We start from the raw sequence: 14,861 nt of genomic DNA on the forward strand, positions 1-14,861 counted from the left end.
TTAAAATACCAAAACTACATATGTCAGGATTAACTGTAAAGAGAAAAAACATTCTGACTTGTGTTTATTTCTGTGGTCCTGAGTTTCTCAACAATGATAGAAATAGAAAAAAAAAAACCTTTCAGCCACACTGATTTTAAATGTGGTACACCACCTGATATGACTCAACAGAAGTTCATGGACTAATCACAAGTTAATTTGCACTTATATTTTCACTTACATTGTTAGTTTCCCACCCATACATCTTATTTTCTCAAGGTACACAGTAGGTTTCTAAACAGCAGAAGTGATGTTTGAATTCTCTCGTTCTCTACCAAGATCCTAGTAAATTGTCATTAAATGCACTTTATTCAGTTAATCAGGTTTCAGAGAATCACAAGACACCACAGGGCTTCTTAGTAGTGTTTAATTTGTTCACGTCTCTTCCTAAAATCAAATGAATGAGTAAACCACAGATCCTGTAAACTGACAACTCTCAAGCTGAATCTAGCCTTCACATGATGATTGTTAAGTCTCTGGGTTTTTAAACCAACTTGCAGAAATGGCCCCACATCCACGCTCTGATACTTTTTAACAATTGTTGTATCTTTCATAATGTAGATACTAATTCATTCTCCTCATGAAATCTGGAGATAACAACTTTACACAGCACATCATTCTAATGAACAAGAAACTTTAACTTGTCAATCAGCATAAACCTCCAGTTTTACCTTTTCTTCTCCTATTTTCCCTTTTCAGTGATAAAAAAATCACATTATCTTTATATTGGAAGGAACTACAAGGCCAGTCTGAACTATTAGTGAGACATTATCTCTAAAAAAATAGAAAACAGAAAAAAATTTTTAAATTTACCCACTACACATTCTAGAACATCTTTATTCTTCTGAATATATGTTTGTAAAGACTTAAATTGATAATTGAAAGAAATGCTACATTTCAGTAAGCATAGTAGAAATAGATGGAATAATTTCCTCATAAAATTTACGGACTCCATATACAAAAACTTACATATGTGGTAAAACTGTATGTAAGTAACACTCGCACGCACGCACACACACACACACACACAGAAAAGGGCATATAGGTACAAAGCTGGAGATATCTAAATAGGAGCAGTAGTTTGTATAAAAGCTAATACTTTGACTATTATATTGTATTATAATCTCCAGGATATTATCATTGGAGGAAATTAATAAATGGCTCTTACAACTTCCAATGCATCTATAATTCTCATATTTCAAAACTTCAGTTAAAATGCATACTCCAAGTGAAGAACACCTACATTAACAAAATATTGAAATAGTACTTCTCCATGTTCCAGAAGGTGTGTTCCAAGACACATTAATGGTCCTGAAAAGTAAAAAAATTAAAAAGTCTCTAATTTAGACTTGTCCAACAGTATTGCACCCACTAAAACACTTACTTTGTGCAATACTTATTTGTATCTCAGAAGACTTAAATTCCGCAGAATTAATTTTAAAAGTGTTGACTTTTTCATCTCAGGATCATGTTAGCCCTTATCACAACATCCATTAAAACACAGAAAGCAGTACTTGAGTTAAGATATTTCAGCAGATTGTTAGACCTCTTTATTCATAGTTTTTGAGCTATGTGGTATGGGGCACTGCTTGTTTAGAAGAATAAGCAACCAGGTTAAAGGGCTCTGTGGGTGTACTGTAACACTTTCACACTAGTTATTTTTCTTTGCAATTCAGTGAGCTGTACTGAATTGAAAATTAATCTGTCAATTACCAAAGCAAAAGAAAAATAAATGTTCCAAAAATAAAGAAATCAATTTAAAAGAACATAGAAAACCTAAATAAAATATATTCCCCATGAGATATGTCTAGAAGTATCTCAATATACTTACATTTGAAGAGATTGAAGTGTGCTCATTTATATTCTTAGTGAAAATAATTCTAGGTTGTTTTGTTCATCATATCAATTTTTTTGAATCTTTCTATCCCAACATTTCTGATGGGGCATTACCTTGAGAAAGATAAAACTTGATTCAGTTTGATACAATACAGTGTGATGAAAAGAATATTGAGTTGTGAAACACAAAATTAGGATTCTAATTATTGCACTTACTGCATGACCTTAAGCAAGTCATTTTACTTCTCTTAGCAGCTTCTTCTCTTAGAAACTATTCATATTTTGATGTTTGCATTCATAATTGGAAAAAAATAGTGGAAACTTTACATATGAAAGTAAAAAGACATAGAATCTCTTACATTAAGTAAAGAAAGCTTAGATTACATCATCTTAAGAGAAACTTTTAGTTCTAGAGAGCTATTGTTATATTTGAGCTAGCAAAGTATCCATTATGATCAAAATAGATATATGATTGCTAACATTTATCTAGTGTTTATATTGCAAATTTTTGTGTGTTTTACATATATTAATTACTTGACTCTTCATTAAAATATATGAGGTAAATATTAGTATCATGCCTATTTCATAAATTTAAAAAACTGAGAAATGAAGAAGCCAAGTAAGGGCAGGGGATTTAGCTCAGTGGTGCCACTGCCTGCCTTGCAAGCACAAGGTCCTGAGTTCAATCCCCATCCCCCCCCCAAAAAAAAGAAGCCAAGTAAAGCAGGAATTGAACCTATGTAGTTTTATCATCTATGAGCAAAAATAGAGCATTTAGTACCATGTTCTTGAAATGTTACTTTTTCATGTACAAGACTCTTGCCAAGCTAAGATGACATTGTAAGCCTGCCAAGACTTGACTATTCAGGTAAGTATTATCTAAAGAACAATAGGAACTGGGCAAACATGTTATTTGTAGAGAATCTTCCTTCATGCTCATATGCCAAGTCATCATTCTTGGAATGCTGTTCATAAAGTGGAATAAAACAAACTAATGATATTACTGTTTGTGTAATCTAATCTATAAAACCTTTTTCCCAGGAACCAAGTGAAGAATACAGAAATGTGGAGATGTTAAGTACTATACTCCAGCCAGCCACCACTGGAAACTTTGAGTACTCCCTGGAGATTCCCCTGTTGGGCTCTTCACCACCAGACCTCCTAGCAATTTCCTTGTTTAGCCCAAGGATAAGAGTGTTGGATTCATTGTAGGATCCTGGACAGTTTAAACAAAGAAGATGAAGAAGGATAGTACTTGACCTTGTCCAAAAGACCAACCTTGTTGTTAGAATGTTGGGGCATGATTCAATCAATCATGCCTAAATAATGAAACTCCAATAGTTTGTGTAGTGAAGCTCAGGAGCACTTCTCTGTTTAACAATATTCTATACAGATTGTTATAAAGTGATAGGTTCTTGACTCACTGGAAAAGAACACCGGGATCTTTAGATTTGAGACCCTCCTAGGCCACATCAGATGCAACTCTTCTTTCAGTTTCTCTTGATTTGTATCCTTTTTGCTATTATAAAATTGTTATCCTACAAATAGTTTTATAAGGACTACAAAACATTGTAGTGAATTACTGAAACTGATGAAAGAAGGGAAAACTATAAATCTGTTGGTTGGAAATGTAGATGGAATGGGACCCCCTAAACTTGTAGCTAGTCTATGAAATGAGTTAAGTTTTTTGGAGGATTGTGCCCTTAAACTGTGAAGTTTAGACTAACTCCAGGTAATTTGATTCAGAAGTCATTGTAATAGTACAATGTGATTTGGCTTAGAGTATAACGCCATAAAAATTTTAAAGTTGACTCCTGAAAATTTGCATAATGTACAATAATTTTCCAAATAGCTCTTTATATAAAATAATTTCAAATATGTCAATTTTATAAATCATAACAATGTTGAATTCTAAAATACTACTTTCATAGTCATTAAACAAAATTCATCATCTATTAAGTTATACACTTCAGTACACATGACTGATACTTTTGGTGTAAACTAAAACTTTCCTGATTACTCTTTCTTCATGAAAATCAGAGCCTTTCAACCAAGACATTTTTGGGCCCTCTTCGCTGGCAGCTGGTGGAACCCATTTGGGAGGCAGAGGCAGCAACCGTGGCCCAGCTTGAGGGGCGCTCCTGGGGCCAAGGCCATGGCCCCGCGGCTGCAGCTGGAGAAGGCCGCCTGGCGCTGGGCAGAGACCATGCGGCCGGAGGAGTTGTCACAGGAGCACATCGAGACCGCCTACCGCATCTGGCTGGAGCCCTGCATCCGCGGCGTTTGCAGATGTAACTGCAAAGGAAATCCAAATTGCCTGGTTGGGATTGGTGAGCGTATTTGGTTAGGAGAAATAGATGAAAATAGTTTTCATAACATCGATGATCTCAACTGTGAGCGGAGAAAAAAGAACTCATTTGTGGGCCTGATAAACCTTGGAGCCACTTACTATGTCAACACATTTCTTCGGGTGTGGTTTCTCAACCTGGAGCTTCGGCAGGCACTGTACTTGTGTCCCAGCATCTGTAGTGACTACATGATGGAAAATGGTGTCCACGAAGAGAAAGATTTTGAACCTCAAACAATTTGTGAGCATCTCCAGTACTTGTTTGCTTTGTTGCAGAACAGTAACAGACGATACATTGATCCATCAGGATTTGTTAAAACCTTCAGCTTAGACACGGGACAACAAAAGGATGCCCAGGAATTTTCAAAGCTGTTTATGTCTCTATTGGAAGATACTTTGTCTAAACAGAAGAATCCAGATGTACGGAACATTGTGCAGCAGTTCTGTGGAAAATATACTTATGTAACTGTTTGCGATCAGTGTGGCAGGGAGTCCAACCTGTTATCAAAGTTCTATGAACTGGAGTTAAATATCCAAGGCCACAAACAGTTAACAGATTGTATTTCAGAGTTTTTAATGGAAGAAAAGTTAGAAAGAGATAATCGATACTTCTGTGTAAATTGTCAAAGCAAACAGAACGCTACAAGGAAGATTCGGCTTCTAAGCCTTCTTTGCACTCTGAACTTGCAGCTAATGTGCTTTGTCTTTGACGGGCAAACTGGACTTAAGAAAAAGCTGAATACCTACATAGGCTTCTCAGAAACTTTGGATATGGACCCTTATGTGGACCATAAACCTGGGTCCTATGTGTATGAACTCAGTGCAGTCCTCATACACCAAGGTGTGAGCGCTTACTCAGGCCACTACATTGCCCAGGTGAAAGATCCACAGTCTGGCAAATGGTATAAGTTTAACTATGAAGACATGGAAAAAATGGAGGGGAAGAAATTACAACTAGGGATTGAGGAAGATCTAGCAGAACCCTCAAAGTCACAGACATGCAGACTCAAGTGTGGTAAAGGGACTCATTGCTCTCAAAATGCATACATGTTGGTTTATGGACTGCAAAGCCAAGAGAAGCCCAACTGGACCGTGGAAGTTCCAGCCTTTCTTCAAGAGCTGGTAGATTGTGATAATGCCAAATTTGAAGCGTGGTGTATTGAAATGCGTAAAAGAAGAGTGGATAAAGGAAAAGCAAAGCATGAAGAGGTTAAGGAGCTGTACCAAAGGTTACCTGCTGGAGCTGAGCCCTATGAGTTTGTCTCTCTTGAATGGCTGCAAAAGTGGTTGGATGAATTGACACCTACCAAGCCTATCGATAACCATACTTCCCTGTGTTCCCATGACAAACTTCATCCAGACAAAATCTCAATTATGAAGAGAATTTCCAAATATGTAGCAGACATTTTCTACAGCAGATATGGAGGTGGTCCAAGACTAACTGTGAAAGCACTGGGTAAGAAATGCGTAGTAGAAGGTTGTCGTGTGTTGCATCTGAAGAACCAACTAAATAAAGATTATAAAATGGTCAATAATCTGCTAAAAGCAACAAGAAAGGGTGATGATGGATTTTGGGTGGGCAAATCATCCTTGAGAAGTTGGTGCCAGCTAGCTCTTGAACAACTAGATGTGCAAGATGGTGATGCATACCAAAGCAATGGGAAAATGAACGGCAACACCTTCAGTAAAGATGAATCAAAGGAGGAAAGAAAAGAGGAGGAGGAAGAATTAAACTTTAATGAAGACATTCTGTGTCCACATGGAGAATTGTGCATCTCTGAAAATGAAAGAAGGCTGGTTTCTAAAGAGGCGTGGAGCAAACTGCAACAGTACTTCCCAAAGGCTCCTGAGCTTCCAAGTTGCAGAGAATGCTGTTCACAGTGCAAGATCTTAGAAAGAGAAGGGGAGGAAAACAAACCCTTACATAAGATGATTGCAAATGAGCAAAAGACTTCTCTTCCGAATCTGTTCCAGGACTAAAACAGACCGTGTCTCAGTAACTGGCCAGAGGATACAGATGTCCTGTATATTGTGTCTCAGTTCTTTGTAGAAGAATGGCGGAAATTTGTTAGAAAACCTACAAGATGTAGTCCTGTGTCATCAGTTGGAAATAGTGCCCTTCTTTGTTCCCATGGGGGACTTACATTTAAATTTGATTCCATGACCAAAGAAGATTCTAAACTTATAGCTCTGATATGGCCAAGTGAGTGGAAGATGATAAAAAAGCTATTTGTTGTGGATCATATAATTAAAATCACAAGAATTGAAGTAGGAGATATAAACCCTTTAGAAACACAGTATATTTCTGAACCTGAGCTCTGTCCAGAGTGCAGAGAAGGCCTACTGTGTCAGCAGCAGAGGGACCTGCGGGAGTATGCTTAGGCCACCATTTACATCCACAAACTGGCAGACAATATAAAGGTGATGAAGGATTCAGCTTCGGAGCTGGATGTGAGCAGTTCTGAGACAGAGAAGGTCAAGGAAGAAGCTAAACCAGATGGAGAAAAAGATCCATATTTTAATCAAAGCAAAGGAGGAACAAAGAGGCAAAATATATCTCATCAAAATTATATAGCCTATCAAAAACAAGTTATTTGCCGGAGTATGTGACATAGAAGAGTTTGCAGTAAGAAAGCACTTCTCGTTTCTGCTAATCAAACATTAAAAGAATTGAAAATTCATATCATGCATTCATTTTTCAGTTCCTCCTTTTGACCAGAATTTATCAATTGATGGAAAGATTTTAAGTGATGACTGTGCCACCCTTGGTACCCTTGGCATCATACCTGAATCTGTCATTTTATTAAAGGCTGATGAACCAATTGCAGATTACGCTGCAATAGATGATGTCATGCAAGTTTGTATGCCAGAAGAAGGGTTTGAAGGTACTGGTCTACTTGGACATTAATCTTTGAACACTTGCTGACTGCTAAGAAATCACCAGAGAGGAAGAGGATTTTGACATGTTAGGGCATTAAAGAAAAGATGTATTTAAGAATTAAACCATTACATGACTCTTCCAAAAGGCAAAAATCCATTCAAAAGTGCCTGTCCCAAATGCCTATGTCAAATAAAGCAGATTGAACTGATGGACATCAAACTTGAAGGAAATGTTTCAAATTTTATATTTAAGGGGAGTAGTGGGAGGAAAGGGGGGCAAGCAAAAATTTAAATAGTAGCAGTAGCATTTAATCATGTTTACATATGAGATTTATAGTCATGGAAGGGAATAAAGCTCTGTTATATTTACTTTCTTGAATTTCAAACCAGATGCACTGAGCCATAAAGGATTTGCATCACGGTATAGGACAGCAAGCATTCTATTCTGAACTAAAAGTGATTCTTTAGAGACATAACCTGCTTACCTGTACCTGTCTTTGACACATATTCTACTTTCTTCTTTTTTCCACATTAAGTTTATTGGTACATTTTAGGTATAAAATACATTTACATACATCATTGGGATCTTGTACCATTACATGAGTATCTCAGTTCTTACTTTTTTCCCCTTCCCCTGCCCTCTCTTCACCCCCTCCACCCTTCCCTATTTGTAAAGATTTTGTTTCCATTTTTTTCCTTTTCTCATATTTTTCCTTTTCCCTTCTTTCCTTTCCCCTACCTCTCCCACTTCACCTGCTCCTTTAGGCCTTTACATCCTATTACACAATATTGATTTACATTTTTAAAATTACAACATCAAGATCTAGGAGACATTACCACAGGTTTTACAGAATATAAAAGGATATAGAAAGTGTATTTCAAAAATCTGTTTTGAAATAAATTTGACAACTTCTAAGAAGTACCTTGGAAGACAAATTAATGAAACTAACTCTGGAGGAAATATAAAACTTGAATAGCACCTATTAAAGAAAATATATTCCTAGCTTGAAAACTTACCCATATGACAAGAACAGGCTCATATGCATTTTAACTGATAAATTACATCAAACATTTTACAGCAGAAAAAATAAAGAAACACTTCTCCCCTCATTTTAGGAACTCAACATTATGCTAATCCCAAAACTGGATAAAGATAATAGAAGAAAAAAGTATGAACATAGATAGAAATTTGTTTAACAACACAAAGTATTAGAAGTCAGATCTGACAGTATGTAGAAAGTGGTTTTATTATAGGGATGGCAGTGTTGGTTCAGCATTGGAAGATCCACCCCCAAAAGTCATCATTTTAACAGAGGAAAGGAAAAAGCCATATGATCCTGTCAGTAGTTGGAGAAAACGTATTGGACTAAATTCTACAGCTGTTCATGGTAAAAGCTATCAGTATACTAGAAGTAGAACAGAACCTTCTCAACAGATCAAAGACATGTACTCCATACTTCCAGCAAAAATGCCTTATATGAATAGAGAAGATACAATGCTTTCTCCTTAAGGTGGGGAACAAGGGTAGATATGCCTACTCTTCATCTGTCCATTAAACTTTGAAACATAGGTCCAAACCAAAATAGTCTGGCAATAAAATGACACACTTAGAATAGGATTGGCAAGGTAGAAGCAAAATCTTTATATGTAGATGAAATGATCATCTACAGAGAAAATACTAAGAAATCTCTAGGAGCCCTGACAACTTGTATTTGAATTTAGCAGGATTAGAAAACACAAGGTATATATAAAAATTCAGGTTTATGTATACTTGCTATAAATGAAGAATTGGATATTGAAATTTAAAAGTTATGTAGGAGTACAAAGGACATAGAAATGTTAAAAAAAAACAGTGTTGGAAGACTTTAGTACCTAATTTTAAGACTTCCTCTAAAGCTACAGTAATCAAGGCAGTGTTGGTGTAAGGAAAGACATAGAGATCATTGGAATAAAACAGAGAATCTAGAAATAGCACCACACATATATGGTCCACTGAGTTTTGAAAGATTATTTAACATTAGCATTTTATAGAATATAAACTCAATCCAACAGACAAGGAAAAGATAGTGTTTTCAGCAAATGACACTAGAACACCTGGTATCCATATATAAAAAATTAACCTCAACCCTTTACTTCCATACATAAAAATAACTTGAAAGGGTATATGAACCTAAATATGAAAGCCTAAAACTATAAAATTTTAAGAAGAAATTATAAGGGAAAGTGTTTATGAATTTAGGGTAGGCAAGAACTACCTAGGATACAAAAAAACATGATGTATAAAATAAAAAAAAAATGATAAATGAGATTTCATCAAAATTTAGAACTTTAAATGACATCATTAAAATGAAAAGTAGTCCTTAAACAGACCATATTTACAATGCATATAACCTATGACCAGAATATATAAAGAACTCTTACAGCTCATTAATAGACAATGTAATTAAAAAGTAGACACAAGAAGATGATAAACAGCCAGTATAGTACAAGGAAAAGTGTGCAACACTAGAATCAGAAAACTAATAATCATGAACAATAACAGGATTGAATTATACACTCATTAGGGAGATGAAGTTAAAAGTTTTAAAAGCCTTGTCATGACTTTTTCTTTTTGTTGGATTCTCCCCCTTTGGATTTAATTTGTTACACCCCAAGGATTTATTCTGCTGGGCTTCCTGGGGTTGTGATCCTCATTGTCTTTTCCTAGGATATTGTCTAAAATTTTTTGGAGTGCTGGTTTGGTATTCATGAAGTTCCTAAAGTGCTCTTTATCATGAAAGTATCTTATTTCTCCATCAATTTTGAAAGATAGTTTTGCAGGGTACATCAATCTGGGTTGGAGGCTGTTTTCCTTTAGGGCTTGAAATACATCACTCCAAGCTCTTCTTGTCTTGAGGGTTTGCATTGAGAAGTCTGCTGTGATTCTGATCAGCTTTCCTTTGTATGTGATTGGTTTCTTTTCTCTCACTGCTTGTAGAACTTTGTTCTTCTGTTGGGTTTCTGGAATCCTCACTATTATATGCCTATGTGTAGACATTTTTTGATCAAGGCTATTTGGAGTTCTCTATGCCTCACTTATCTGTATGTCAAATTCGTTTCCCCTGCTTGGGAAGTTTTCTGCCATCACTTCTTTGAACAGCTTTTTTCATGCAGTCTCTCCTGTTTCTTCATTGACTCCAATAATTCTTATGTTATTCTTCTTTGCATCGTCTAGCAGCTGCTGGATTGATTTTTCGTGGTCTCTTACATTTTTAAAGCAATTTTTCTTTTCCTGGTCACTAATTGCAATCTTATCTTCTGTATCTGAAATTCTGTCCTCACATTGGTTCATTCTGCTGTGCAGACTTTCAATGGAGTTTTTAATCTCCTGGAAATCTGTTTGCATCTGTTTTATGGATTCCATTTGTTTCCTATGTTGGGATTCCATCATGTTATTCAGATCCTCCATTTTTTTTATCTGTGTCCTCTCTAGATTTATTAATCATGTCTTGCACTATGGGCACAATCTTTGCTGTTATGTGAGAAATTATTTCTGATTTTATTTTTTTCAGATCCTCTTTTATTGCAAGTTCAGGGAGTCCAGGTTATTTATTATCAGATTGTTCCATCTCGTTTCCCTTTGGGGTTGCTGTAGGTTATCTGGAAGTCTGTTTTTGAGGCTTGTTTACGTGTCTTCTCATTTCCATGGGGGGGGGTGTGCTTCTGGAGCCCACGTAGCTCACATTCTCTGCCCTCGGAGTGTGGAATAGCAGCAGGGGAGCCTCTTCCCAGGTACTGGGATTGGCTCACCTTCTCTCCCCTAGGAGCATAGAATGGCCTCATATTCTACTTTCCATAAAGCATGAAAGTGAAGAACTTGAAAAAAAAAAAGATATTTTCATCATGCTAAATAAACTGATTATATTAATCAATTTTTATGTCATATTAGACAGGTAATTTCAAAACAAACTATAATTATTTTGTTTCTAAATCCAAACAAATTTAAAATTTAATATTCCATCTCTATTCTTTAAACTCAACTCATAGTGACATCAACCATGGTTCAGAAGAAATCTTAAGTATGCATAAACACTTAAGCGTAAAAAGTATGCATATTATAATGTTGAATTTTGAGTATGATTCCACTTCTACAACTATGTTTAGATATTGAAACCTGTTATCAAAATAAAAGAAAGCCATTTTTCTGTTAACTGTAATGGATTTTCTGTATTTAACTTAAAGAAAACACATCCCATTAAATAAAAGGAGTCTAGAGTGAAATAATGAATCTAGTAATTAGTTGAATTCATCCCCAACATTTAGAGACTTAGTCAATTTGTTTAGTGTTTCAGAAAGAAGCTAAGACCATCTAATCTGATTTTCTATTAAAGTGAAGGATTATTGATCATTGGTACTTACTTCACTTTCCAATCTTCATGACAAAGAGCAGTTTTAGATTTAGTGCTTCATGCATCATTTCAACAAATGTTATTGATTACTCGTTATGTACCAAGCACCATGCTAGGCACTAACAAAACAGATGTAAACACACACACACACACACACACACACACACACAGTCAAACACACACTTCCTGCCACCAAGGGGCTCTTATCTAATGGGAGAAACAACCAAGGTTGCAGAAAATTAAAATATATAGAAAAAAATTCTGCAAAAGTGATAACCAAAATGTCTTATTTGATTACAGAAGATGGAGCACTTGACTCAATCTGAGAGTGGCAGAAAATGATTCATAGAGGAGAAGGAAGACTTAGGTAAATGCTTCAAGCTGGAGTTTGGGAACAAATCAGCATAAGGAAAGGGAATTGCAGAAATGGAATAGAGACATAACAATAGCAGTGATTTCCTGGGCTGCTTTATGGGAACTAAGGACCTTCCTGAGACACAAAGCTGGATCAAAAACCAAGAAAGATACAAGGAAACCTGGATAAGTTGTTCAGCTTTAAAGGAAATACTATACTTTGATTAGGTTAGAAATAGAATTCTTAAAAAGATATGGGTACATTACACATAAAAGGCCTAAGTAGTCTTCTGAAACATTTTTTTTCAAGCATATGATGTGTGTGTGCATATGTGCTTTTATTAGTAGAAGAAAAATCAAGTAATTTATCATTCTTTATTTCAACATTTACTTAACATTTTTGAGCAAGTATCTGTTTATCAGAGAATATATAGGGATCTCTTGTCTCACTGAATACATCTTGCAAACAAAAAAATATTATGGGTGTCTTAGTCATTTTCCTGTTGCTCAGACACAAAGGAGGAGAAGATTATAATGACTCATAGTTCCAAAGATCTCACTCCGTGTAGAGTCACCTGTCTCCAAGGTAGAAACATCATGATGGAAGAGCCAAGCAGAGGAAAGCTGCTTACATCATGGCAGCCAGAAAGTAGAGAGAAAAAGGAAGGAACATATAGGGAGGTACACTCATCCCAGGCACACCCTCATCGACCCAGCTCTAACCAGGACCCCATCTCCTAACAGCATATTGAGCTATAAACATATCAGTGTACTAACTGATAATATAGTGCCTCCATAATCCAATCATCTTCCAAACACATGAGGCTTTGTGGGACACCCCATCTAAGCAATAACCTTCCTCTCTTGCCCCTTAAAGACTCATGTCTATGTTTTTATATAAAATATGTTTTGTCTGTTTCTAAGAGTCAGCAAATACTCAACAGTTTCAACTTTGCTGGAAAGTCCAAGTTCAAAGTCTCCTCTGTGACTCAAGGTAAACACTTAGCTGTGATACCCTATAAAAATAAAAAAAAGAAAGTTAAACACTGCAGTCTTACCATGGCACAGGGCAAATATTCTCATTCAAAAAGGGAGAAATAGGGGGATAGAAAGGAATGGGACAAAAGAACAAAACCCAGCAGGACAAACATTATATCTTGTAGTTCCATGTTCAGTATGGGGAAAGTTGTGAAGAAATGTGAACATCCAATGACTTGGTTGAGCATACCCCTGTGGCATCATTAGGTGTGGCCCTCAAAGCCTCTCTCTTGGGGTTATTCAGCTCATTTGCTGTGGTATTTCTTAACTGATGATCCTCCTTTCTGGCATCTTCAACTTATTGAGCTTTCCTCTGAACTTTCAGCTTCACTCTCACACCTTCATGCACTGCCCTTTCAAGGGCACACTGCCTGGCCTTATAGGAATTTTTCTAAAATATGGCTGGAAACTTATATTCTCCATAACTCTTGCATTCTGCATGCTTGTAAAACTACATGTGGGTGATGCCAAGTTCTTTCAGCTTTAGCAGTATATTGGGTCCTTTCCATCATGGCTGCAGAGGCCTTTAAGTGCCTGGATGGCTGAGCACTGTGGACTGAATACTGGGGAACCATTTCTGGAGCAGAATTCTCTCAGGCTGTCTTCTCAAAGAAAAGTCTTTCAATTTGCCACCCTTCGACCTGTGAAGGATACTGTCTTGTGAATTCCTGAGATACCCTAAAGCCAAATTTATTACTCCTAATGAAAAGTATTTGGCTTCTTTTTAATGCTATTTTTTCAATAACTATTTTCTCCTGTGCTCCAATTTTGTAAGTGCTTCCATTCTGGCAAAATTGAAAACTTTTTTTTCTTTTTTTCTCCTGTCTGTAGATCTGGCAAAAAGCTGCCAGCAGTACCCATGCTATAACCTAGCTGAACATTGGATTGCTTTGAAATTTCCATGACCATATTTATTATTCCAGTCTCCAGCAAATGTGGACAAATTTTCTGTCAAATCAAAACTCACATGACCTTGAGCTTTTCTACTGATGGAGACCTTCTTCCAACTAAAACCTCCAGAGCCTGGGCTTTACCATCTGAATTTCTTCATGCATTCTGTCTTTTGAGCAATGACCAGAATCTCCCATTAAGATTGCTTTATAGCATTCTAGAGGTTTTCTAGCTGACATCTCTAAAACTTTCCAAACTCCTGCTGCGTGCCAGTTCCAAAGGCTTTTGAACCACAAGATTAGGTAGTTACAATAGCAACTCTACTCTTGGTACCAAAAGCCATTTTAGTCACTTTCTCATTGCTGGGATGTGATACCCAATATGTGCAGATTAAAGGAAGAGAGTTTTATTTTGGCTTACAGTTTTAGTTGTCTCAATCCATGTATGGTCAGATAGCACGAAGACAAAAAATTTATGGTTGAAGAGCCTGAGGGGGGACAAAAGCTCATATCATAGCAATCAGAAAACAGAGAGAGAAGGGAGGAGCTGGGACAAGAGATATACCACCCAGTTACCTGGCTCTAACCAGGCCCTATTTCTTAATTGCAGGTCAGCTATATTGCCCCCATGATGCAGTCATCTTCAAAATATATGAGGCTTTGGGGGACATATCAGATCTAAATCATAACAATGGGTTTCTTTGTTTTATTTCTGTGTCTTTCCTATAAAAACCTCCCCCTTGGGTTTTGTTGCTAGAACTCCTGAACAATTTCTGGTTTGGAGTAGTCAATTAATGTTGCTTGCTCAAATTACAAAATTTTGTTGTGCTCAGTTTGCTTTTTAACATGGGCATGAGGCCTGCAGAATACACAGGGTCTGCTCTCAAAAGAGGCCCAACAATTGAATTAATGTTCTGCTTTTACCATCATAAAATTCTTTATAATTTTGCCTTTGCCTTTGGGCTTTCTAAATGAAGTACACAAAGAAGTGTCCCCTTGAGCATAGAAGATATACCTGGTGGCAACATGACATCACAAGCACAGATCCAGAAACATAGTGAGTACTGAACAGGTAGCTGGGCTGTCTGA

General features: G+C 36.5%; 1 pseudogene; it reads left to right on the forward strand.

Moving 5' to 3' along the window:
• The first annotated feature begins 3,803 nt into the window (after nt 1-3,803).
• Nucleotides 3,804-7,306, forward strand: LOC101718170 (ubiquitin carboxyl-terminal hydrolase 48 pseudogene; annotated as a pseudogene).
• The last annotated feature ends 7,555 nt before the right edge of the window (nt 7,307-14,861 follow it).

The sequence above is a fragment of the Heterocephalus glaber genome, unplaced genomic scaffold (assembly GCF_053883595.1).
Source record: "Heterocephalus glaber isolate CG9 unplaced genomic scaffold, H.glaber_assembly_v1.0 deba00001729, whole genome shotgun sequence".
Classification (NCBI taxonomy): domain Eukaryota; kingdom Metazoa; phylum Chordata; class Mammalia; order Rodentia; family Bathyergidae; genus Heterocephalus; species Heterocephalus glaber.